This window comes from Pleurodeles waltl, chromosome 10 (genome assembly GCF_031143425.1).
Source record: "Pleurodeles waltl isolate 20211129_DDA chromosome 10, aPleWal1.hap1.20221129, whole genome shotgun sequence".
In the NCBI taxonomy this organism is placed as follows: domain Eukaryota; kingdom Metazoa; phylum Chordata; class Amphibia; order Caudata; family Salamandridae; genus Pleurodeles; species Pleurodeles waltl.
The window spans coordinates 260936349-260960374 of record NC_090449.1 but is presented as its reverse complement, the minus strand read 5'-3'; the positions used below and the strand labels follow the sequence as shown (position 1 = coordinate 260960374).

Here is a 24026-nt window from a genome sequence, read left to right as displayed (position 1 = left end):
GGCTTTGAAGACCCATAAGCAGAATGCTCCATTAGTTACACATTGGTCCAAACATGAACACAAAGAAGATGAAATTAGATGGACGATTTTGGAGAAAATCGTCTCTAAAAGTGGCCATAATCTGGATAGGATTAGGAAAAAACGTGGTCTTTTGGATTTTTTATTTATACACATATGAAAATGGATTGCACGATTAAATGTCTTGGCATAATACCTTATAGGACAGTTTATGTAAAGCACCAAGTCTAGAGATCTAGGGCAGGACGCATGGGTCGACTTAGTGAAGATTTGAGTCCATCCATATTTTAATGAGATTAACTTTTTATGTAGTGAGCCCTTTTTGTAGAGCCTATGAAGGACTCGATTTTCCTTCTAGTTGCATCTTGTATGATTTTGTACTAGTTTTAAGCTCTTTCAAGATGGCCGCCGTGATTTAGAAATTTGTGAAGCTGTTCTTATCAGTAGTCCTTCATCTATGCTCTGCATATATTGTGGCTTTTCTGAGTAAAAACAAGGATTGATTCAGCAGTTATGGAAGCTCAGTGTATTCCAGATCACCTAAGCTGATAGACGGCAAGAATGTTCTCATCTACCTGCCGCGAAGTAAGTGTAAACCGAACTATTTATAGAGAAGAGTATTTGTTTGCAAAATTAAGAATGTTTTTGTTTTTTTAGTGCTTTTCAGTCTTAAACGCACACTTCTTGACTCAGTTAGTCATCTATAAAGAGGTGGATACTGAGTAAATTAAGCTGCTCCTAGACCAGAAGGAGAATGATCTTTTTAAAACTAGGGCGCCTTCAAGATTATTTAAAAAATACAGGTTCAGGATAAGCTTATACATAGTGTTAGGCGAAAGGTGCTAATTGCATGGAGATCTTTGCATTGGTTTCGCTCGTGTGTTATGACACAGTGTCGGCATGAAACAACACGCCTTTTACGATCGCAAGCTTTGGCTTAATTTCACGTTAAATGTTTGTTCTTTATTTTTGATCAGCTGGAGTCAGATAACGACACTTAGGATGTAGTACTAGATAGATACCCTCAAATTTACCTAAGAATTGACTCTGTGCGTTCAATAGATACGCATATTGTGAGTGTAAGGTGATGTTGCCATGATATATGTTTTGCATATTTTTTGTATATGTGTATTTCAGTATCTGTCTGAGCCTCAATGAGATCTGATCTATTCTTTTTTAGGGTTTTGATTAAGAATAGATTCTAAGTTAATCAAATGTGAAAGTCCTGCTAGGTATGGAACCTATTTGCACATATTGTTTTTTTCCTGGAAATAGATTTCCCCATTATCTGGTGTGGGTCTTTTTTAGGTATTGTATACACGATTGGTGTTGGCACTAAATGTATTCTTTAGTTGATTATGTTGTGTGGTGTATTGGAAATGGTTTTTGTGCAGGTGTTTCTATCATTCCTTCACTTTTTGGGTGTTCTAAACTATTCATGCTATTAATATTCACATCCACCTATATAGTACACTGGCAATTTTTGGATGGCATTGAACGATTTTCTGTAATGTTTAACATAGATAACTATACAATTAAGTAATACATCCTTTTAATCCCTTATCAAATTTATATTGTTTGCTTTGGTGCTCTAAATGTATTTGCCCTGAAGAAGGTGGCTTGAGAGATTACAAGTATATTGGAGAGTTGGATCCATCAAAACGCGTGTCGGTGAGGGAGTACTGAATGTTGATTTTCTTATAAGAAGATAAACAATGCAAATATGGGAGCTAAGAATTGTCAGCCTTTTATAAAAAAAAAAAAACAATAAAGGGCAAGAAATATGCACAAATCTGGATACAAACTTAAGAAACTCACAGAAAGTGGCAGATATAAACTCTTAGTACCCTATGTGGTTAATATATGTGGAACTGCCACCATTGAGAAAGGACATCTACTTATATATGAGGTGCTTGTATGTTTATTTGTTATTATCTTAGTGGAATTTTCTGTCAAGGTTTATTGAAAAGATTTTTTCAGATATACATATGTTGTTTTTGATTATATGACAATTGTTTGGTCTGTGTTTGTCTATATATGGTTGTTTGATGTCTTGTTGATTGTTGACTGTTGGGTTTATGTTGTTCGTCCTTTGAACATTTTATCATTTGATATATATGTCATTTGTTGTTCAGTGTCAGGCTTAGTATTTAATTTTGTATTCTTTAAATAAAGTATTTTATCTCAAGTATATATCAGAACGATTGTTGTTCATGTTTTGCTTATAAGATAAGAGAGTTTCACCTTTTGTGATTTGGGGGTCCCTCTGCCGCCAGGCTGGCAGGTAGGGAGGGGGCTGTGGGCCCTTGAGAGACTGCTCCCACCATGAGCCACCTGGCACGGGGGCCTCCCTCTCCTGCCCTGCGCCCTCGGGTGCCGGGACGGGGCCCACAATCCTTTGCCGGTCAGCATGGTGACCAGATTTCCAGAGTGGAAAACCCTGGTTCACACACATCGCCGGGAGGCAAGCTGTCCCAAAAAGGAGCTTCTCAGAGTGCACGGCCAATCTTGTCTTCGCCGGGGTGACTGTCGTGCTGCCTGGTTCACTCTGGCCGCTGGGTCGTTGCAGGCCATCTGGTCACTGGGCTTGCCAACCAGATGGCTCACCGGCTGGGTGACCAAATGTCCAGTGGGGCAGGCCGCCAGACTAACTCTGACTTTTGTCTCCCCCCCGGGGCCCTGTAAGCCCCCACTTCGTGAGAGCTTCAAAGTCAAAGAAAATGGGCAGGCCAGTGGGGGGAGGGTGTGGGGCAGTCCGGGCTTAAGCCTCTTGGTTTTCCCGTGCCTGGGCTCCAGGAAAGTGGAAGGTACCCGCCCAAAGGCAGCACCCAGAGCCCACAGTAAAGTGAAGGCAGTCACTACCCAGGGCAGGGTGGCTGCAGACCGGAGAGGTCTCTTGTGCTCCCCCACCTGGTTCAGGCCTAGAGTGGTGACTAGCCCTTCATGAAGGCTTAGCTCCCCCCCTTCCTCTCAAGTGACAAGCTGGAAGAGGAGCCCTGGGGAGATCCGAGAAGCCCTTAGCAGGGCCCATACTGGACAGCATCGCTGCAGCTGAGGACATAACCATTACGCCCTGGGCACATAAGGGGTTAAGGAGACAAAGTATTCCTTCTAACCAGTGCTATGGAGCTCCAAGTCCTGTAAGATTCCAGGTTTTTCCCTTGGATGAAAGTGCACAAAAATCACTTCACATGTTCTAAATGGCATACAAACTCCTTCACAATGTCAGTTAAGAGCCTTCAGTGCCTCTGGCCCATTTCTAGCCTCCCAGCACGAGTTTTAGTGCTATTTTCGACATTTTGAGTGTTTCAGGTTCAAGGGGGCAAAGTCATTCCTTCTACTCAGGGCTATGGAGCTCCAAGTTGCATAACATTTCACGTTTTTCTCTTAGATGGAAGTGAACAAAAAAACCTCTCCACATGGTCCAAAAGGTATACAATCTCTTTCCTAATGTCAGTTCTGAGCCTTCAGTGACTCTGGACCATTTCTAGCCTCCCAGCACCCGTTTTAGTGATGTTTTTGAAAATTTTGAGTGTTTCAGATTCAAGGGGACAAAGACCTTCCTTCTACCCAGGTCTATGGAGCTCCAAGACATGTGAGATTTCAGGTTCTTCCCTTTAGATGAAAGTGAACAACAAAAACAACTCCACATGTTCCAAAAGGTATACAAACTCCTTCCCAATGTCAATTCTGAGCCTTCAGTGCCTCTGGCCCATTTCCAGCCTCTCAGCACCTGTTTTAGTGATATTTTTGACAGTTTGAGTGTTCAGGTTCAAGGGGGCAAAGTCATTCCTTCTACCTAGGGCTATGGATATCCAAGTCAGGTAAGATTTCAGTCTTTTCCTTTAGATGGAAGTGAATTTAAAAATACTCTTCTTGGTCCAAAAGGTATACAAACTCCTTCCCAGTGTCAGTTCTAAGCCTTCAGTGCCTCTGCCCATTTCTAGCATCCCAGCACCTGTTTTAGTGATATTTTTGACATTTTGAGTGTTTCAAGTTCAAGTGGGCAAAGTCATTCCTTCTACCCAGGGCCATGGAGCTCTAAGTCATGTAAGATTTCAGGTTTTTCCCTTAGATGGAAGTGAACAAAAAACAACACTCCACATGGTCCAAAAGGTATACAAACTCCTTCCCAATGTCAATTCCGAGCCTTCAGTGCCTCTGGCCCATTTCCAGCCTCTCAGCAACTGTTTTAGTGATATTGTTGACAGTTTGAGTGTTCAGGTTCAAGGGGGCAAAGTCATTCCTTCTACCCAGGGCCATGGAGCTCTAAGTCATGTAAGATTTCAGGTTTTTCCCTTAGATGGAAGTGAACAAAAAACAACACTCCACATGGTCCAAAAGGTATACAAACTCCTTCCCAATGTCAATTCCGAGCCTTCAGTGCCTCTGGCCCATTTCCAGCCTCTCAGCAACTGTTTTAGTGATATTGTTGACAGTTTGAGTGTTCAGGTTCAAGGGGGCAAAGTCATTCCTTCTACCTAGGGCTATGGAGATCCAAGTCAGGTAAGATTTCAGGCTTTTCCCTTAGATGAAAGTGAATTTAAAAATACTCTACATGGTCCAAAAGGTATACAAACTCCTTCCCAGTGTCAGTTCTGAGCCTTCAGTGCCTCTGGCCCATTTCTAGACCACCAGCACCTGTTTTAGTGATATTTTCGAAATTTTGAGTTTTTCAGTTTCAAGGGGACAAAGTCATTCTTTCTACCTAGGCCTATGGGGCTCATAGTAGGGTAAGATTTTAGTTTTTTCTCTTGGATGGAGGTGAACGAAAAACCCTTCACAAGGTCCAAAAGGTACACAAACCCCTTCCCAGTGTCAGTTGTAAGCCTTCAGTACCTCTAGTCCATTTCTAGCCTCCCAGCTCTCTTTTTAGTGATATTTTCGCCATTTTGCTCTGAGTAGGGTAAGATTTCCAGGTTTTCCCTTGGATGGAGGTGAGCAATAAAAAACACTTCACATAGTCCCACAGGTACACAAACTTCTTCCTGGTGTCATTTCTGAGCCTTGGGTGTGTATGGTCCATTTCTAGCTTCTCAGCACCTGTTTTAGTGATATTTTTGACATTTTGAAATTTTCAGGTTAAAGGGGAGAACGTCATTACTTCTACTCAGGGCTATGGAGCTCCAAGTTGCGTAACATTTCAGGTTTTTCTCTTAGATGGAAGTGAACAACAAAAACACTCCACAGGGTCCAAAAGGTATACAATCTCCTTCCTAATGTCAGTTCTGAGCCTTCAGTGACTCTGGACCATTTGTAGCCTCCCAGCACCCGTTTTAGTGATGTTTTTGAAAAGTTTGAGTGATTCAGATTCAAGGGGACAAACACATTCCTTCTACCCAGGTCTGTGGAGCTCCAAGACATGTAAGATTTCAGGTTCTTCCCTTTAGATGAAAGTGAACAAAAAAAACTCCACATGGTCCAAAAGGTATACAAACTCCTTGCCAGTGTCAGTTCTAAGCCTTCAGTGCCTCTGGCCCATTTCTAGCCTCCCATCACCTGTTTTAGTGATATTTTCGACATTTTGAGTGTTTCAAGTTCAAGTGGGCAAAGTCATTCCTTCTACCCAGGGCTACGGAGCTCCAAGTCATATAAGATTTCAGGTTTTTCCCTTAGATAGAAGTGAACAAAAAAAATACTCCACATGGTCCAAAAGGTAAACAAACTCCTTTCCAGTGTCAATTCTGAGCCTTCAGTGCCTCTGGCCCATTTCTAGATTACCAGCTCCTGTTTTAGTGATATTTTCGAGATTTTTAGTTTTTCAGTTTCAAGGGGACAAAGTAATTCTTTCTACCAAGGCCTATGGGGCTCATAGTAGGGTAAGATTTTACTTTTTTCTCTTGGATGGAGGTGAACGAAAAACCCTTCACAAGGTCCAAAAGGTACACAGACCCTTCCCAGTGTCAGTTGTAAGCCTTAAGTACCTCTGGTCCATTTCTAGCCTCCCAACTCCCTTTTTAGTGATATTTTCAACATTTTGCTCTGAGTAGGGTAAGATTTCCGGATTTTCCCTTGGATGGAGGTGAGCAATAAAAACACTTCACATAGTCCCACAGGTACACAAACTCCTTCCTGGTGTCATGTCTGAGCCTTGGGTGTGTATGGTCCATTTCTAGCTTCTCAGCACCTGTTTTAGTGATATTTTTGACATTTTGAAATTTTCAGGTTAAAGGGGAGAACGCCATTACTTCTACCTAGGGTCATGGAGCTTCAAGTTGAGTTAGATTCCAGGTTTTTACCTTAGATGCAGGTGAACAAAAGACAACTTTCCATAGTCCAAAAGGTACACAAACTCCTTCCCAGAGTTAGTACTGAGCCACCAGAGCCTATGGCCCATTTCTAGCCTCCCAGCACCTGTTTTAGTGATATTTTCTACATTTTTAGATTTTCAGGTTGAAGGACACAGTCACTCCTTCTACCCAGGGGTATGGAGCTCAGAGTATGGTAAGATTTATGGTTTTTCCCTTGGATGGAGGTGAACAAAAAAGCAGTTCAAGTAGTCCAAAAGGTACACAAAAACCTTACCAGTGTCAGTTCTGGTTCTTCAGTGCCTCTGGCTGGGTCTGGAAGCTATGACTGGGCATGGCTGGGTGGGGAAGCTATGACCGAGCACCGGGTGAAAAGCTGTGGCTAGCCATGGGTGGAAGCGCCCACTCCAGTCTGCCAATCCGCAAATATAAATCATCCATTTACAAGTGCTTCTAGGTCAGTTTGGGATCCACATAAAACACACAATATATTATTCCTTTAGTGACCAGATTCCCATAAGATGTGACGGCAAGGTGTTCGCTACGAAGAGAGTATGCATGGACATTAAAAAGCAAAGAAAACACCAAAACATTATTGCATACCCATCCACTAGTCCATCTCAGGCATATTGGTTGGATTTGGCATGAGGGTAAGTAAACGGTTCATAAAAAATTACTTGATCCACCAATTACTTTATGAAATAAAGGGCCAGATGTAGCAAGTCTTTTGCGCCTCGCAAACAGCGAAAATCACTCTTTGCGAGGTGCAAAAGCCACATCGCGATGCCCATTCCAATTTTGCGAGTCAGTAACCTGGTTATCGACTCGCAAAATGGGAATGCGAGTTGCAAATAGGAAGGGGTGTTCCCCTTCCTATTTGCGAGTAGCATCGCAATTCGCAGTTACCACCAGAGTCACACTGGTGGTAACCCATTCGCAAAAGGGAAGGGGTCCCCATGGGACCCCTTCCCCTTTGTGACTGGCCCTGAAAAAAAAATTTCAGAGCAGGCAGTGGTCCTAACTGGCACGTTTAATTTTTTTGTTTGTAATGCATCTCGTATTCCTTTAAGGAAAATGTGCTGCATTACAAAAAAAACAAAAACTGCTTTATTTAAAATCAGTCACAGACATGGTGGTCTGCTGTCTACAGCAGGCCACCATCGCTGTGAGTGCTGCGAGTCGCAAGGGGGTCGCAAATTGCGACCCACCTCATTAATATTAATGAGGTGGGCCTTTGCAACTCCCTTGCGAATCTCAGATGGTGTCAGGTACACCATCCTGCATCCGGCTTTGCGACTCGAAATTGCGAGTCGCAAAGCCGGAATTTGCTGCATCTGGCCCTAGATCCCTAAATAGCATTGATAAATCGAGCATTTATAAGTGCTACTAGGTAAGTAAACCTTGTGGGTGCTACACAAAACACACCACATATATTATTCCCTGCTCTGATGACTAGGGTTCGCCGTGCGCATGCCAACATCATCAGATCGCTGAGGGGGGGCACAGGTGGCGGCAGAAGGTGTTCCGCTGCCATTCCCGGTAGGAGCCTGTGGGTGGGTGGCCCACAGGGGTAGCTTTCCCCGTGGGTCGGCCCAAGACATAATGGTTACGCCCTTGGTACAGCAGCGCTGCAGCTGAGGACGTAACCATTATGGCCTGGGCACAGAAGGGGTTAAGATCAGTGATGAAATGGAATAATCTTGATTTAGTATTTGTGAAAGACATGTTTTAACTTTAATTCTATGTGTGTGGTCTATGGACAAGTGTCTTAATAAAATTATTTTATTTTATTCTTCCCTAATATTACATTCAACAATGAAATAAAGACAAACTAGAAATGTTTAAAAACACAATTTTCTCAAAGTATTCCCTGTTAAAGGATATTGTAAAAGCATTAGTATAGGCGTGACCTTCCCATACTGACCTCAAACACAGACTAGCACTCTAGATAGTGATGAAAAAGGAAGTGGGGAGGATGGTAGGAGTGGCAAGCAGCAACATATCATGACTGACCTCCATCCATCTGTGCGGCTGCCAGAGAAGAACAAATACACTAATTATTTATTTATCTAGAAAACTTTATTTCACAGTATTACAATGACATTTGTGCGACCGACAAGGCAAGCTCCATTCCAGTGTAACACAATAGCTTGACTTTAGATTTTATGGGTGTTAGTGAGCCATCTTTAGTTGGCTGCACAGCAGCTGATTCAGTCAGCTGGACAAACAAATGGTGACAGCAGCTTGAAGAGGAAGCACTCTTCCTGTGGAAGCTCACAGCTTTTGCCAAAACTAAAAAGCTGTACTTGTTCAAACCAGCATCAGGGTGTGGAAACTGTTCTGCTCTCTATAGAGTTCCTGAATACTTATTTTTCTGTTAATCACATAAGGATGCCGATAGCTGCACTGTCAAGCAGGATGTAAAAAAACAAGTATGATTGTAAACTGCCCTGGCATAAATCATATAAGCATATGTGCAGAGTGTAATATCTTGCTAAATATTATAATTATAATATAATATAATATATTAATATTATAAATATGGTGAGGGGAATCATGGCACAATGAAGAGCTGTCTCTCATGAGTTATGGTACCCTGCAACACTCAATAAATGTAATAAATAGCATATTATTCTTTCATTTGAAAACCATAGTGAAAGTGCAGTTGTGGTTATAATACAACACCGAACACCCTCAAATTCCCCAGTTATGGTTAGCTTTGGGAACCAGATCTTGCACACCTAGCATGCAAATCACATGCACAAAAATTACTAAACTATGCAGAAAGATAAGTACAGTAATGTTGAAAGAAGAATCATATAGATGTTTTTTTACTTATTACTGATATCGCCATTCAGGGGTTTGTAAAATGTCTTTAAATTTTAGATGAACACCAAGACAGCATTATTTGATAGCAATCATGCTGCATAACAAAAGTAATTAGTTATACATATTTTACCTTACGTGTCTTTCAAATAACTCAAAGGGCCTGAATTAGAACTTGCAGAAAAAGTACTCTCACAGATGTAATAGGGTACCCAGTTCGCCACTCAATCTTCCCACCTAATTTAGAATTGGGCAGAATGTTAGTACTTCGTCAACACAGTACTCATTTAGGGTCGATGGGGTAACGTTTATTTATTTAGGAGCATCAATAAACATCTTGCCACAATCTGTTCTCAAAACTCTACCTATCCACCCAACACTTTGTCCCACCAACACTCAGCTCTATGCATTTGGGTCATCGACTCCACTTCCCCTTGCGGGAGTTTTCACAACTGACATTGTGCATGGTGAGCAGATAACAAGTGCCAAAATGTATGTCACCAAGTCTGGATCCGGCATGTTGCTGAGTTGCAAGATGGCGGAGAAGCTCCACCTGGTGTCATTCGCATTCACTGTGCACTTGAGGACGGTCAATGGTTTGGCCTCCGAATTCTCACAGCTTTTTGAAGGTATTGGATGCCTGAAGGGGAAGTTAGTCAACCTCCACACTGATGAATCCATTCAACCTCTGAGGCATTGTCAGGTTGCGTTTAATTTGCGTCCCAAAGTAGAAGAGGAGTTGAGGAAGCTCGGCAAGCGGATATCATTGAACAGGTGAAGGGGCCGACTCCATGGGCCTCACCCATCGTGATCACTCACAAGCCTAAACAACCAGGCGAAGTACATATGCATTGATATGAGACTGCCTAACGTAGCACTCCAAAGGGAATGCCACCTGACACCGACCATTGATGACGTTGTGGTTGAGGTGAATGGATCGTGAAGGTTCTCAAAGATGGATCTCAGGGCACAAAGTGTTGCTGGCCCAGGAGTCACGAGCCATCACCACATTTTCAATTCATGTGGGCCTCCGCAGGTACAAGTGCCTCAGTTTTGGCATCTCGAGTGCAGCAGAGGTCTTTCAGGATACCATTCGTGGAGTGCTAGATAGGTTGTAGGGGGTCATCAATGTTAGCGATGACATTCTGATACATTCCCGTACCATTGAAGATCGCGTTGAGAGGTTGCGAGCCACTTTCACGCAGCTGCGTGGCAATGGTTTGACACTTCATAGAGAGAAGTGTACATTCCTACAACTGGAAATTGCCTTCTTTGGGTATCACTTCTCAGAAAATGGAGTCATGCAGGACCCCGACAAGGTCAGAGACATTCAGTCTGCTCCGACTCTTACTTCCGTAACTGGAGTTTGGAGTTTTCTGGATACGGTTACATATTGTGGCAGGTTAATCTAGAACATTACCTTCCCCTTCAGGAGTAAACCAAATCTAATGTCAGCTGGGAGTGGGGAACTGAACAGGAAGCGGCGTTTTGAGCCTCCAAGCAGTTGTTGTCAGCGCACACCATTCTCCAACTTCAAGAATACCAGTTCTTGGTAGTTTATCGACTAGGAGCCCAAAATCCGGCAGACTATCTCTCTCGACATACCCGACCAGCTGCTACAAGTGAAGAAGCAGATGTCGGGGAGCTCGAAGAATATATGCAAAATGTGTTTGAACAATCCTGGCCCCTACCCATCACACTGGAGGAAATCAGAACAGCGACTCAGACTGATGAGTGCCTGCAGTTGGTCATCTCTGCCATTACTGCTGGGAAGTGGCACACTTTGACACATCATCTCTCCTGATGGACCGAAGAGGCGCAGTTGATGTTGTCATCGCTTCATTCAGTTCAGCAAGAATTGGTGCTATTTCCAGATGAATGCTTACTAGGGGGACCACGATTAGTGATCCAGTCGTAACTGCAGCAGCGAGTTGTGGATCTTGCTCATGCCGCTCACCAAGGGATTGTCAAAACCAAAGTACGCCTCAAGTGCAACGTATGGTTCCCTGGCCTCGGAGAAAATGTGGAGCGTACTGAGAGATATTGTCACATTTACCAAACGGTTGGTCCTGCAGATGCTCCGACACCCATCATCACTGAGCCCATTCCTTCTGCTCCATGGTATTGCACAAGTGTGGATTTTGGAAGCCTGCCAGATGGACGACACATGTTAGTCACCATTTATGACTTTTCAAAGTACCCCGAGGTTGAAATCCTTGACCATGCCCACACTGTGCCACGCCTCGAGAAGATCATGACCACCCATGGTCTTATTAAAGAGCTACAGATGGATAATGGCCCACCTATTTCAAGTCAAGACTTTGCATGTTACCTAGCCTCTCGTAGTATCCACTATATTAAGATCACTCTTTGCTAGCCAAAAGCGAATGGGGAGGCTGAATAGTTCATGTGAAACTGAATGAGGTCTGAGAATAGCTGTGGCGAATGGAAGTGACATTGAATGTTCTCTGTATGCTTTTCTATGAGAATATCGGCTCACTCCCCATACTACCACCAAGGTAGCCCCCAGTGTCTAGGGCATGAACCGGCTGGTGTGTGACACAAGCCCTCATCATGAAGGTCCCTCGGTGTTGCGCGACCATGTAGCTGACAATTTGCGGCAACGTCATGTGCGTAACAGTCGCATATCCCAAAAGAGACAGGCCAAGAATCAGGATATTCAAGTAGGGAATCTCCTATTGATCAATAATAGACATGCTGTGGGAAAATTCTGGCTACCTTTTGAACCCGTCCCATGGACTGTGAGTCTGGATAGAGGAACTCTAATCACGGCTCAGCAAGGAAGTGAATCTTTAATGCAGAATATGGCATTTTCCAAACAATATCTGTCCATGGAGTCTGCTCCTGATGAGGAGACCAGTGACTCTTCGGACATTGTTGTGAATCCTCGAGAAGTGGGACTATCTTGTAGCTCAGCAGGAGGAGACACAGATCAGGCTCCTGAAGACAGTGGGGTTGAGGTGTCAGGTCTTGTGATGGTTAACCCAAACCCATCTGGGGCCTGGGAGGAAGGAGACAGTTAGTGATCAAATTCTCTGCCATCTACGTAGGATGCTCTCACCCAAAGGCAAGGTACTGGCCGATACCATCTAAGACCCAAGGCATCCACCAAATTGAAAGATTTTGTGTTGATATAAGCTGCATATTACCCTGACGTCTGCTGGGTATTTTCGATTCCTGTTTGAGGACAGATTTTGTTGGGAGGTGGGGAAGTGTATTCTTGTATCTTCTATATGTTTTCTACACGTATTTAGTTTTTATTTTATTTTATGCTGGTCAGAGTTAGAACAATCTTTTGTTTTTTTCCAGTTTCCAGTTTTCCAGTTTATTACTGTGGGTATAGGAGGAATATTATTTTTTGGCCGTGCTATTGTGAGGAGTTTCTGTCCTCCCATGGCCGGTCGTTTTCCCTCATCCTGAGCAACACATGGTATGCCCCTGACGTCAGGGGCAGAGGGAATGAAAGGAAGGGTTGGTCTTCGCACCACTATCTTCCATTACCACTATACCACTGGGTCCCAGTGTTTGTATTGTTCTAGAAGCAGAGCTGCCCTCACCTGGTAATGGCGCTCCCCCCTGCAGGGCCACAACAACCTGAAGGCATACTATGAAGATCTAAGTAACATCCACCATAACAAACCTTTATGTGGATCCTGGCAACTTCACAGTAAATCCAAATACATTACTCTTTCATGTTATTGCTTTATGGTGGTATTCAATTTGTTTGTTTGCACTTTAGCATATCTTAGTTATCAGTTAGTCATGCTTTATTCATGAATAAGGTTAATGTGTGTATGCCTTGAGTGTGAATACGGCTGCACTAGGGCACAAACAAACATGTGCTTCAGGCCCTTTGTGTTATTTATCTTCACTGATAATTACCTGTTGGCCGTCTCTTTTTCAACTTTATGCTGGAGTTGTTACCATTGTCCTGGGCATGCCCCTTGGTGAAGAATACACACCTCATACTCGGGTTGCTTTTGAGAAGCTCCTGAGACAAGCTGGACACAGTCCTTGCCAGTTGGTACCACTGAACTTTGAAGAAGCTCCTCTGTAAAGGTCGTGAGGCTACAGACATCCACCATGGGATATGTTCATCAACGCATATGAATTAAATCTTTTTGACATGTTCTTGTACCTGTAACTGCGAAACTGACCAACTGATAAAACAAGCACTTTCAAAGACAATAGTTTGGGTCTTTCTATGATGTACGCCTGCAAGAGACAGACCTACACTCAGATCTGTTTGATTTCTTCTGTCCCGTTGCCTGCCTTAATGTTTCAATGGCCATGTGGCACGAAAGGAAGCTGCATGCCAGGTATCGAGAACTTCAATGTTCCTAAATATATGGGGCATATGAATCTACACCTGAACATAAAGGGTTATTTCAGGGCTACACTGAGCAAAAAAGTATATGTGTCTTGGTTTATTAGGGCCATACATGCATTCTTGGGCTGCAGTAAGCATAGAGAGTTATGCTTGAGGACATAGTGCTATAACTGGACATATGAGACAGCAGTAATCATATAGGGCTATACATGAAAACAAGTTGCTAATTCTGTGACTATGTTGGGCTACAACTTAATTTATTGGGCCGCACTGAAAAATGTGGCTATACTTGTATATATGAGGCTTTACGGGACATGCAATAAATAGTTAAAGCAACCGATTTTTGGATACCACGGAGAATGTAGAGCTGCCTTTGTATCTTTAAATCAGTGCCTCATTGTTTGAGTGTGCACTTGACATTTGAAGTAAAGTATACGGGAGTATATAATAGTTGTCATAGTTTTTGTGCTTGTGTCTTAGTTGTTAAGGCTGTACATTGCCATGAAATAAGATTCCTAGGTTTTTGAAGCTCTTTTGAGGTATTTGAGTGTGTCATTGGGATTTGAGCCTGCTGGGATCTTGGAATGGTAATTTGGCATTTGAGGCTACATTTGACCACTTGAGGTTTTCATGAGATCTTGAGGCTGTACTGTAACTTGGACACTTGGGGGCATATTTATATATGTTTTGCACCGAATTTGCGTCATTTTTTTTAACGTACATTTGGTGCAAAACTAACTCCATATTTATACTTTGGCACTAGACCTGTCAAGAGACAAATTTATGGAGTTAAAGTAATTTTTTAGACGTGGAAACCTACTTTGCGTCAATGAGATGCAAAGTAGGCCTTCCAGTGCAAAAAATGTCTCTAAGGCCCTAGCGCCTTATTTATCCTCCCATGCAAAAATCAGGCAAAGGGGGAAGGCGGGGTCAAAAAATGGTACAAAGCTTGCTTTGCGCCATTTTTAACGCCTGGGTCAGGGCAGGCATTAGGGGACCTGTGGGCCTATTTTCATGGTGGAACACCATGGAATAAGCCCACAGGTGCCCTTCCCAGGCCCCAGGGACACCCCCACCCACACCAGTGGGACAGCGGAGGATGGGGGACCCCATCCAAGGTAATTATAGGTAAGTACATGTAAGTATTTTTTTTTTTAAGTGCCATTGTGGGCCCTCAAATGGGCCACCCTACATGGCACTGAGTGCAATGACTATGCCCAGGGGACCCTGGTCCCCTGTGCTGTCCATTGGGATGGTATGGATGGTTTTGCATCAGAAAATGACTCTAGGCAGGTTAGAGTATTTTTTTTTGCTCTAACCTGCCTAACGTCATTTTTTTGGTGCAAAACCCCCTTCTTCCATACAGCCAGCCCCACCTGACTAACGTCATATTTTTTTACGCTAGCCTACCCTTTGCACTGGCTTTCACCATTCCATAAATATGGTGCCCGGCTGGTGCACAGAAATGGTGCAAGCCGGTTCTAAACTTTTTGGTGCAAACCTGCGTTAGTGCAGGTTTGCACTAAAATGTATAAATCAGGGCCTAGGGGCCTGATTTCTACTTTTTTAGAGCCACATTTGCATCATTTATTGACGCAAAAGAGGTGCAAACACAAAATTTGAATTTTGTATGTTTGCGCCGTTTTTGTGTCAAAAAATTACTCCAATGCAGCACTAAAAAAAGTATAATTCTGGCCCTTGATCTTAGTTCTCACCTTAGATTCTTCACTTGTACAAGTTGTCTAGTCTCTACAAAGTCGTGTGTATCTTCCCGTGCCTCATTTAATTCACTTTTCAAAATTAGGAGTTTTCAGAGTGGGGGACCCCATCCAAGGTAAGTATAGGTAAGTACATGTAAGTAAAAAAAATTTTAAGTGCCATTGGGGGGCCTGAAATGGGCCACCATACATGGCACTGAGTGCAATGGCCATGCCCAGGGGACCCTGGTCCCTGTGCTGGCCATTGAGGTGGTGGGCATGACTCCTGTCTTTTCTAAAACAGGATGGTATGGATGGTTTTGCGTCAGAAAATGACTCTAGGCAGGTTAGAATATTTTTTTTTACTCTAACCTGCCTAACGTCATTTGTTGGTCCAAAACCCCCCTTCTTCCATACAGCCAGCCCCATCAGACTAACGTCATATTTTTTTACGCTAGCCTACCCTTTGCACTGGCTTTCACCATTCCATAAATATGGTGCCCGGCTGGTGCACGGAAATGGTGCAAGCCGGTTCTAAACTTTTTGGTGCAAACCTGCGTTAGTGCAGGTTTGCACTAAAAAGTATAAATCAGGGCCTAGGGGCCTGATTTCTACTTTTTTAGAGCCACATTTGCATCATTTATTGACGCAAAAGAGGTGCAAACACAATATTTGAATTTTGTATGTTTGTGCCGTTTTTGTGTAAAAAAATTACTCAAATGCAGCGCTAAAAAAAGTATAATTCTGGCCCTTGATCTTAGCTCTCACCTTAGATTCTTCACTTGTACAAGTTGTCTAGTCTCTACAAAGTCCTGTGTATCTTCCCGTGCCTCATTTAATTCACTTATCAAAATTAGGAGTTTTCAGAGTGAGGGGATGGTTGTTATCAGGTGTTATACACAATAAACACAATATCTTTACATTTTAAAACTGTATATTTTTGAGTGACCACTTTTGTGCTCTATCATATATTTAAGGCTGAAAGACGATAGGTTAGGTATTTCCAAGGAGAAGAACCAGAAGCAACGTGGAAAAGACCGGTTTCATATTGAATTACTTTCATGTTGAAATAATAAATAAACACACTCAGTGGAGAAAACACACCCAGCATAAATCCTGTTCCAATCAAAAGAAAGACACTCTGCACTAAGGGAAGTGATATATCTCACTTTTCCTGGACTAGTGGAGACCCCATCATCATATGTTCCAATTGCTGCCTATATCAATCAGGAAGTCTACAGAAATATCTCCAGATGCTACCAGTAACCTAAATGTTTACTTCAACGTCCCAGACCAGCAAGGGTGCTGCATACCTGCCAGCGATTGGGTAAATGTGGATAAAAAATGTAATTACTGATTATTGCATCTTGCCGAGAATTACTGTTCGTGAAGCTTTACACATTAGAAGGCACTGAGAATCGAATGAAATTATTATCAGTGTCCCACGACACCATACAATCATCACCCAAGCGTGTTCTCATAGCCCTACAGAAACAGGTTCAAACACCTATGTCCTAACTTAGGGCCCTTCGAACATTACCCAGGATTGGACCCATGTCTACCAACACATAACAATCCATTTGCGGGTTTAAAGCACCAGGGCATGCAAGGCCGTCAACAGCTCTAGCTCAGGATTCCCCAGCACTTGGCAAAATCAACTAAGCTCAGTCTCATGGTATCAATGGTATAAGACATCGCCATTTCATTAGGAGTAACTCTGCAGCAATTTCCACCATTTAACAGCTTCTCTGTGTCAGTGTGGAAGTCTTGTGTTTGTGATTGTGTGAGGTATGCTTCTGTTTGGGTGGTGTCTGCTGCGTGTGTGAGTGTGGGTGTTTGTGTGTCTTGGGGCTGGGTGGTGGCGGTTGGAAGATGGATGATGGACTGTCATGCATGGAAATTATGGAAAAGAGTGTCATATAGGTTCTGTCTGTTCAGCCTGAAGAGACCAGGGTCTGTCAAATGTGTCTCCCAGTATGAGACCTAGTCCAGGCTGTGGGAGAGTCACTATGGCTATGCTACTATGGCACTGGGTGATGGACTGGTGGTTGTGTGGATGTCTGTTGGAGTAGTGTCTGCAGGTATGCTTGTAGTGGTGGATCTGTGTGTCTTTTGGGGTGGTGTCTGTGGGTATGGTGGGTGTGTTGGGTGTGTCACTGCCTGTTGTGGTGGTGCCTGTAGGTTTGCTTGATGTGCTGTGTGGGCTGGTGGTGGTGGTGAGGGCATCTGGGGAAGTGGTGACTGATGTGTGTGGTTGTATGCTGACTCCTTTGTGGTGTTTGAGTTTATGTGTGCTGCTTTTGTGTGTTAGTGTGGGTACGTGCAGATCTGTCTGTGTGCTTGGGATAGGTTGGGGAATGGGGGATTGGGAAGGGGAAAAGAGAGGTGGAGGGAGAACTGAAGGGGAGGGTGACCGGCTGCTGTCAGTGAGGAGGCTAAAGCCTGAAAAGATTTCTATAGGCCAGACATGGCACTAGGAATGCTGTCCAGGAATGCATTTGTCTGCTGCAGTTGGGTGGACTACCCCTGGATGGCATTCACAGTGGCAGTCTGACCCACAGAGATACTCCTCAGGAGGTTTATAGCCTCCTCACTCAGAGCAGCAGGGGCAACAGGGGCAGGGACAGGGGCAGAGGTGCCTGCAGTAAAGGAGACACACACACCCTCTTGGGTGAGGGGGCATGGCCAACTGAGAGGAGAGCAACAAGGAGTGTGACAATCAATGTTCCCTGTAATTTTTTTCCACTGTGTGCAGCAGTGTAAGGTCTCTGTGCGCTGCAGCCAAGGGTACATACGCCAAGAAATTTACTATTCACGCGAGTGCAGCGCATAACTACCAAGATCTTTGCCATTTGCCTCTCCATAGCTTTGTTTTACCACTAAAGCAAAAAAGAGATGTTTGTATAAACATTGCTCCATGTAATTGGGCATTACAGCAGTTTTGTTTCCTGGTGGCACACCCCAAGGACCTGACCGGTTGAGTGCCACCTACACCCCAGTTAGAGAAAACAGAAATCAGGAGGTTGAACCATTATGAGTCTTTAATGAATACTCTCAATGTGCTACAGAGGACCATGTACATCAAATAGAGCATGTTGTACAACTAGCTAACATTTACAATTTGATGAACACACCACTGATAAATGCCATGAGGCTCCTGCAAAGAGACAGGCTGAGAAATGCTCTTACCCAAGCCACATAGTGACTGTAGGAAGAGCGGCATCAGAATTTAGACAAGTCAGGTGCCAACAGTAGATGTGTGAAATGTTTGTTTCTCTCACCGGTCCTTGCCATTCTTCCAGTGCTCATAAACTCGGTCTATGTCAACCTTCCCATTTGAGAAGCAGGCCTTTGTCCCCATCAGCATATCTAGGTGACTCTTCTTGAGTCTGTTTCTTAATTTGGACTTGATTTCATTCATGAGGCTGAATCCTCGTTCACAGTCTGCACCTGAAGACTGGAAAGTTGCACAGACATCAACAAGCTGAGATACAACACTGTTCTGTGCAGCATTCTGCAGAGTGAAATTCACCATGTCTTGAAAGGTCCTAAACAATCCGCTTTTTATATGTTCTGCCACCACATATGTATAATCTCCGTATTGCTGAAGAACATCATCAGGGGTGTCACAATCACCCAGGACCAAGACCTTCCTATACTTTTCAACAAGTCTTTGTACATTCTCAGTCCCAAAATCAAACTATGATTGTGTTGTTACTGCATGGAAATCAAAGCTTGTCCATTCCTTCAATTCATCTTTCTTTCCATGTGCTCACAAAGAAGTTTAATGAAAGATAACATCGGCTCACTATCATACTCTCGGTCCTCTCTGTTCAAAGCCATCAGATCTCTTACTGTGTTGCTCCAAAAGACAGTGTCGCCCAAGTACTGTTCCTTTATTTGACTAATTGTTGCTCTTGCATATTGTACAGCTTCAACAGTGGTCAAAGAGCTTTTCTGAAACAACTTGCACAAAGATGCAAGTTCACCCAGAATGTCATTCAGTGCTGCAAAGAAAATATGGTAGTTGGCATCAGATAGTTTTTTTGGAACAATATTTAGCAATTGGATCATTCGCCTCAGCTCTTTCATGATCAAAGTATTTGAGAGCTACCTCATAATTACGCAAGAGTGCACCAACAGCAAAATGCCTTGAAAGCCACCGCACTTCATTGAGAGCCCGTCAGGAGACTGCTTCACATTCAGGGGGTCATTATGACCCTGGCGGAAGGCGGAGAAGCGGCGGTAAGACCGCCAACAGGCTGGCGGTCTTTTTTTTCGAATTATGACCATGGCGGTCACCGCCATGGTCATCTGCCGGTACTCCGTTCTGCCCGCCAGGGCGGTGACAACCGCTGGGCTGGAGACCTGGGTCTTCAGCCCGGCGGCCGTCTCTATACCGCCGGTGGTATTTGGACCCGGCTGACCACCATGGATTTCATGCGGTTTGAAACCGCCACGAAATCCATGGCGGTAAGCACTATCAGTGCCAGGGAATTCCTTCCCTGGCACAGATAGGGGTCTCCCCCACCCCGACTCCCTCCCCTACACCCCTGCCACCCCCCAAAGGTGGCAGGGCCCCCCTCCCCACCCCAACCCCAACATCACATCACTCACTCACACATGACACGGATGCAGGCAACACCAACACACATACACGCACACACACCGACATACATGCGAACATCCACACACACAGTCCGACACGCACACCCAAATTCAAACATACACGCACACATCCATACAGACATACCCACAGAAATACATGCAGTCATTCCCATACTCACCCCGCAAGCATACAGGCACTCAAACATCCCCACTACATACACACACGCACACCCCCATGCACGCACAAAACACACAACACCCTCCCACCCCCCTCCCCTCACGGGCGATCGACTTACCTGGTCCGACGATCCTCCAGGAGGGGACGGGAGCCATGGGGGCTGCTCCACCGACACCACACCGTCAACAGAACACCGCCACGCCGAATCACAGGACGTGATTCGGTGGGCGGTGTTCTGTTGACGTGGCGGTGGAGCAACCTCTACTTGCCCGCCAGTATGGCTGTTGGCGGCTCTCCGTCCGAAACAGGACGGAGAACTGTCAACAGTCATAATAAGCCGAGCGGCAGACCGCCACTACTGGGGTGCTTCCACACGGAGGTCCCTCAGCGGTCTTCACAAAAGACCGCCGAGGTCAAAATGGCCCTCTCAGTGGCCAAAGCAATTTTGTTCAGCTTGGACTTCCTTACAGGTGAGAGGGACAACACAGTGTAGACAGTCCTCAGTAATGTTTCTATTTCCCTGATCATCGGCACTTTTTTCCAGGCATTGTCAACTCCCAAATCTTCTCTGTGCGTAACACAGTGCTGCTCAACTAGATGGGGAATGGATTGTTTGAGGCGGGTAGCAACACCATTGTTCTTTCCCATCATCACTGATACACCATCTGATGTAAACATGACCATTTTCATAAGGTCAAGCTTTTTGGCAGTGTGGAAGTCTTTTACAGCTATAGTGACTGCCTCCGCATTGCATGTACTCAGTGTTACAATTCCCCCAAACACTGTTTTGTGCTCTGTTGATGTTACAGATCTGAATTTGAAGTAGAGGATGAGCAATTGTGTAACTGAAATATCTGTGCTCTCATCAATTATCAATGTGTGATACCGAGCACTGCGCAGTTCTGCCATGAAGTCAGAGCGTATCACGCTGTTGATTGCCTCCAAAAAATCAGTCATAGTTCTTGCTCCTCCAGCTGTCTGGTGTCTTCACATACAATGCGATGTGGTTATGGATATCTTGAACAGATAACATTGAAGTGACAGAGCGTAGCTTACATAACCTATATTAAAATGAAATGTCTATATATTAATGTGTGATGATGCTGCATAGAAAACTATAATAATAACAATTTGCTTAAACGTGCTCTTGAATTGTGACCACGAAGAGTGGCCACAAATGTATACGCAAACTAATAATGATCAATAAAGTATTTATGTTATGTTCAATCAAGCTTATATTAACGTTCGTATTGTTGAATCTGTATTGAAAATCCTCATAGGCCTTATGTTAGCATAAGCTGCAGTTTAGCTGCCTCACTCTCATATTAAATGCATTTTTCTGTTTTTCAGTGTGCTGACTCACAAGGAGCCATGGCCCTACAAATGTTATTTTTCTTCAAACTTGGAAGATGAATGTAACCATGTTAGATCCGTTCCCAAGCACATCTTCGGTGCCTTGATTTAAAAGTTATAAATGAATTGAAACAAATGTAGATTAATGAAATGTACAAGGTCACTTAGACCGGTGAACAACAAATCTGCTGACCCAAAGGATGTGCCAAGGAATGCCAAATTATGAAGTAACGCCGGATGTGCCACCTCTGAAGACGTCAATTATGAAGGCAAATCAAAGACCTGTGAATTAATGTGGGGTGACAATTGGGATTACCACATGTTAAATTTGATAGGTTAAAGATAGTGAGGTATAGTAAATGTCCAATAAAATGTTGGGGGAATGTACTACGAAAAAGGATAAAAACTCATGTCACAGAAAGGTCGAGAGAATTAGGTAGGGAATGCTATTGATTTCATCCAGAAACTCTGTCACTCTGTTTGGTGACTTGAGACTTATTGAGAACCATCCTTATCCATAGACAGCCCATTTACACTTTCCTCCTTAAGAGGGAAGTGTCCCTTTTGCCCTTTAGTTAAGTCCTGACTGATGGTGATCTGACTGATGTCCTGAAGATGAAGACTGAACCTGTGCGCTGACCTAATCCTTGGAGGGTAATTATGACAATACAAATTGTAATTTGTCTGTTTGCTTTTCCTTTCTAGGTACCAACTGCCTGCTTTTGACAGGGACCATATCTAGATGTTTTCCAAATTGGTGTTCTAAATTGTTTTGCATGAATCCCAACATGCGAATGCTAATCAGTGGTTAGGACAGGTGTTTACCAAATTGACGCAAATAGACAAATGACCGAGACTATGCTTTGTTGAACTGATGTGATATCAATACTCTGCTATACTTTAATCTATGTTTAAGTCGTGCTATGTTTTGATGTTTGTGATTCTTGTGTTATTGAAATCTTATCAAAGCTGTCATATCGTGACTATGCTATTGAGTTTCCTGGTTTTGAGATTAACGTATATTCTGCTAGATTGTAACTAATAGGGAATAAAACTCATGAAATTCTACTAAACAGGTGTGGTTATTCGTGGCTGAAAAATCATGGTTGCTTCGTCAATTTGATTAATGACTCTGACTAAAGTGAAATGTATGGTTGTGATAAATATTGATGATATTATTGATATATTGATTGACATATTGATTAGCTATCTGGTCCTACGGTGTCTCTCAACTGGGTCAAAAGATTAATTTGCCTAAAATGAGTCCTAATGTGTAATAAATTAACATAAAGGGACGTGTTAACAGAAGTGTTCATTTTGGCTGCTAGCAACACATTGTTGATGAGAATCTTTATTTTTTCAGGCAGAGATCTTTGCCGTTCAACCACTTCTAGTCTGTGCTCTGTCACTGGCGGATTCCTCAGCATGGTGTGCACTCCAAAACCCAGCCTGGCAGCTGCACTTTTATTTCTTCGGGTCACCAAATCAGATTCATGAACTTTGCTACATAGATGGCGATTCAAGTAGTCCAGCTTCCAGCCATCACTCCATTTCTTCCCAGTAGAAACGTCCCCTGCGATCTTTGCTTCTGTACATACTTTGCAAATCAGGCCTACTTCTGGATTGTATAGAAATAGCTCTCCTAGTTGTACGCTAACCTTGCTTCATGATTTCTGTGTCTCAGTCTCTACAATTTCTTTCAGCCATTCTTCTTTGAACACAAGACAGCATTTCTTCCTTTGTGGTGAAGCACTTCTCTCTGCAGAAGTCACAGCTTTGCGCTTGAACATTTTGGTGGCAATCAGTCTGAGCCTACTATGCTGCAAAGCCTGCAAAAAAAAAAAGGCCCATTTTCTAAAGTGAGAAACATTATTTAAAGTTGGTTCTTATGCTATTGAATGCAGGCTACCAGACAAGTCTGAGCTATCGCTTAGAAAATGTAGCAAGTAATTACCTGGGCCTTTCTGTTTGTTCTTACACCTGCCTGTAGATGCAACACTGTCTGCGATGTCTGCAATAGAAGAAAAAAATGGTTACAGCACATGCTTAAGTTCCAATGTTTCAGATGTAGTACAAGGAAAAACTACTAAATAATCACCTGGTCTTTATGCTTGTAGTCACTTCTGCCTTTTTTAATCTATGATTAGTACTGTCTAAGAAGCCTGCAAAAGAACAAAAAAAGGGGTTGAAGAATGTTGCTATATTATAATGTACTGGGTGCATCACAAGTGAAATCTACCAAATAAATACCTTGTCTTTCTGCTTCTACTCACATGTGACTTTTGTAATCGATGAGTAGTGCTATTGGAGATGCCTGCAAGAGAAGAAAAGGTGATTACGGTAGGTTGTCAGATTTCACTGTACTAGGCGCACCACAATGGAAATCTGAAAAATTATTACCTTGTCTTTCTCCTTCTACTCACGTGTGCCTGTTCAAATGAATGTATAGCAAGGTCCAAGATGCCTATAAAAGAGGAAAACTTGATTAAAGCACCAGATCGTTTCAATGCCTCATATTCACCAGAAGGAAAAACTAGCAAATAATAACCTGCCCTCTCTGCTGCTACTCCGGTCTGCCCGTCCTCCTCTATGACCAGTTCTGTCTGAGATAACTGCAACAAAAGAAAAGATGGTTAACAGTTGGTTACAGCATGTTACCATATTATAATGTGCCAGGTGACCCAGATGGGGGACCTACCAAATAATTACATGGTCCTTATGCTTCTACGCATGTCGGACCCTTTAAA

The 24026-nt window shown here is 43.4% G+C and overlaps 1 long non-coding RNA gene across 2 annotated transcripts; it reads left to right on the top strand.

Moving 5' to 3' along the window:
- The first annotated feature begins 496 nt into the window (after positions 1-496).
- LOC138261448 (uncharacterized) lies at positions 497-23539 on the top strand. Of its 2 annotated transcripts, none has more exons than XR_011199093.1 (2): positions 497-603; positions 22643-23539. It is a non-coding gene; the product is annotated as an uncharacterized lncRNA (long non-coding RNA). The 2 variants fall into 2 exon arrangements; XR_011199094.1 differs by lacking the exon at positions 22643-23539 and adding an exon at positions 21277-22352 and having other exon boundaries at positions 504-603.
- The last annotated feature ends 487 nt before the right edge of the window (positions 23540-24026 follow it).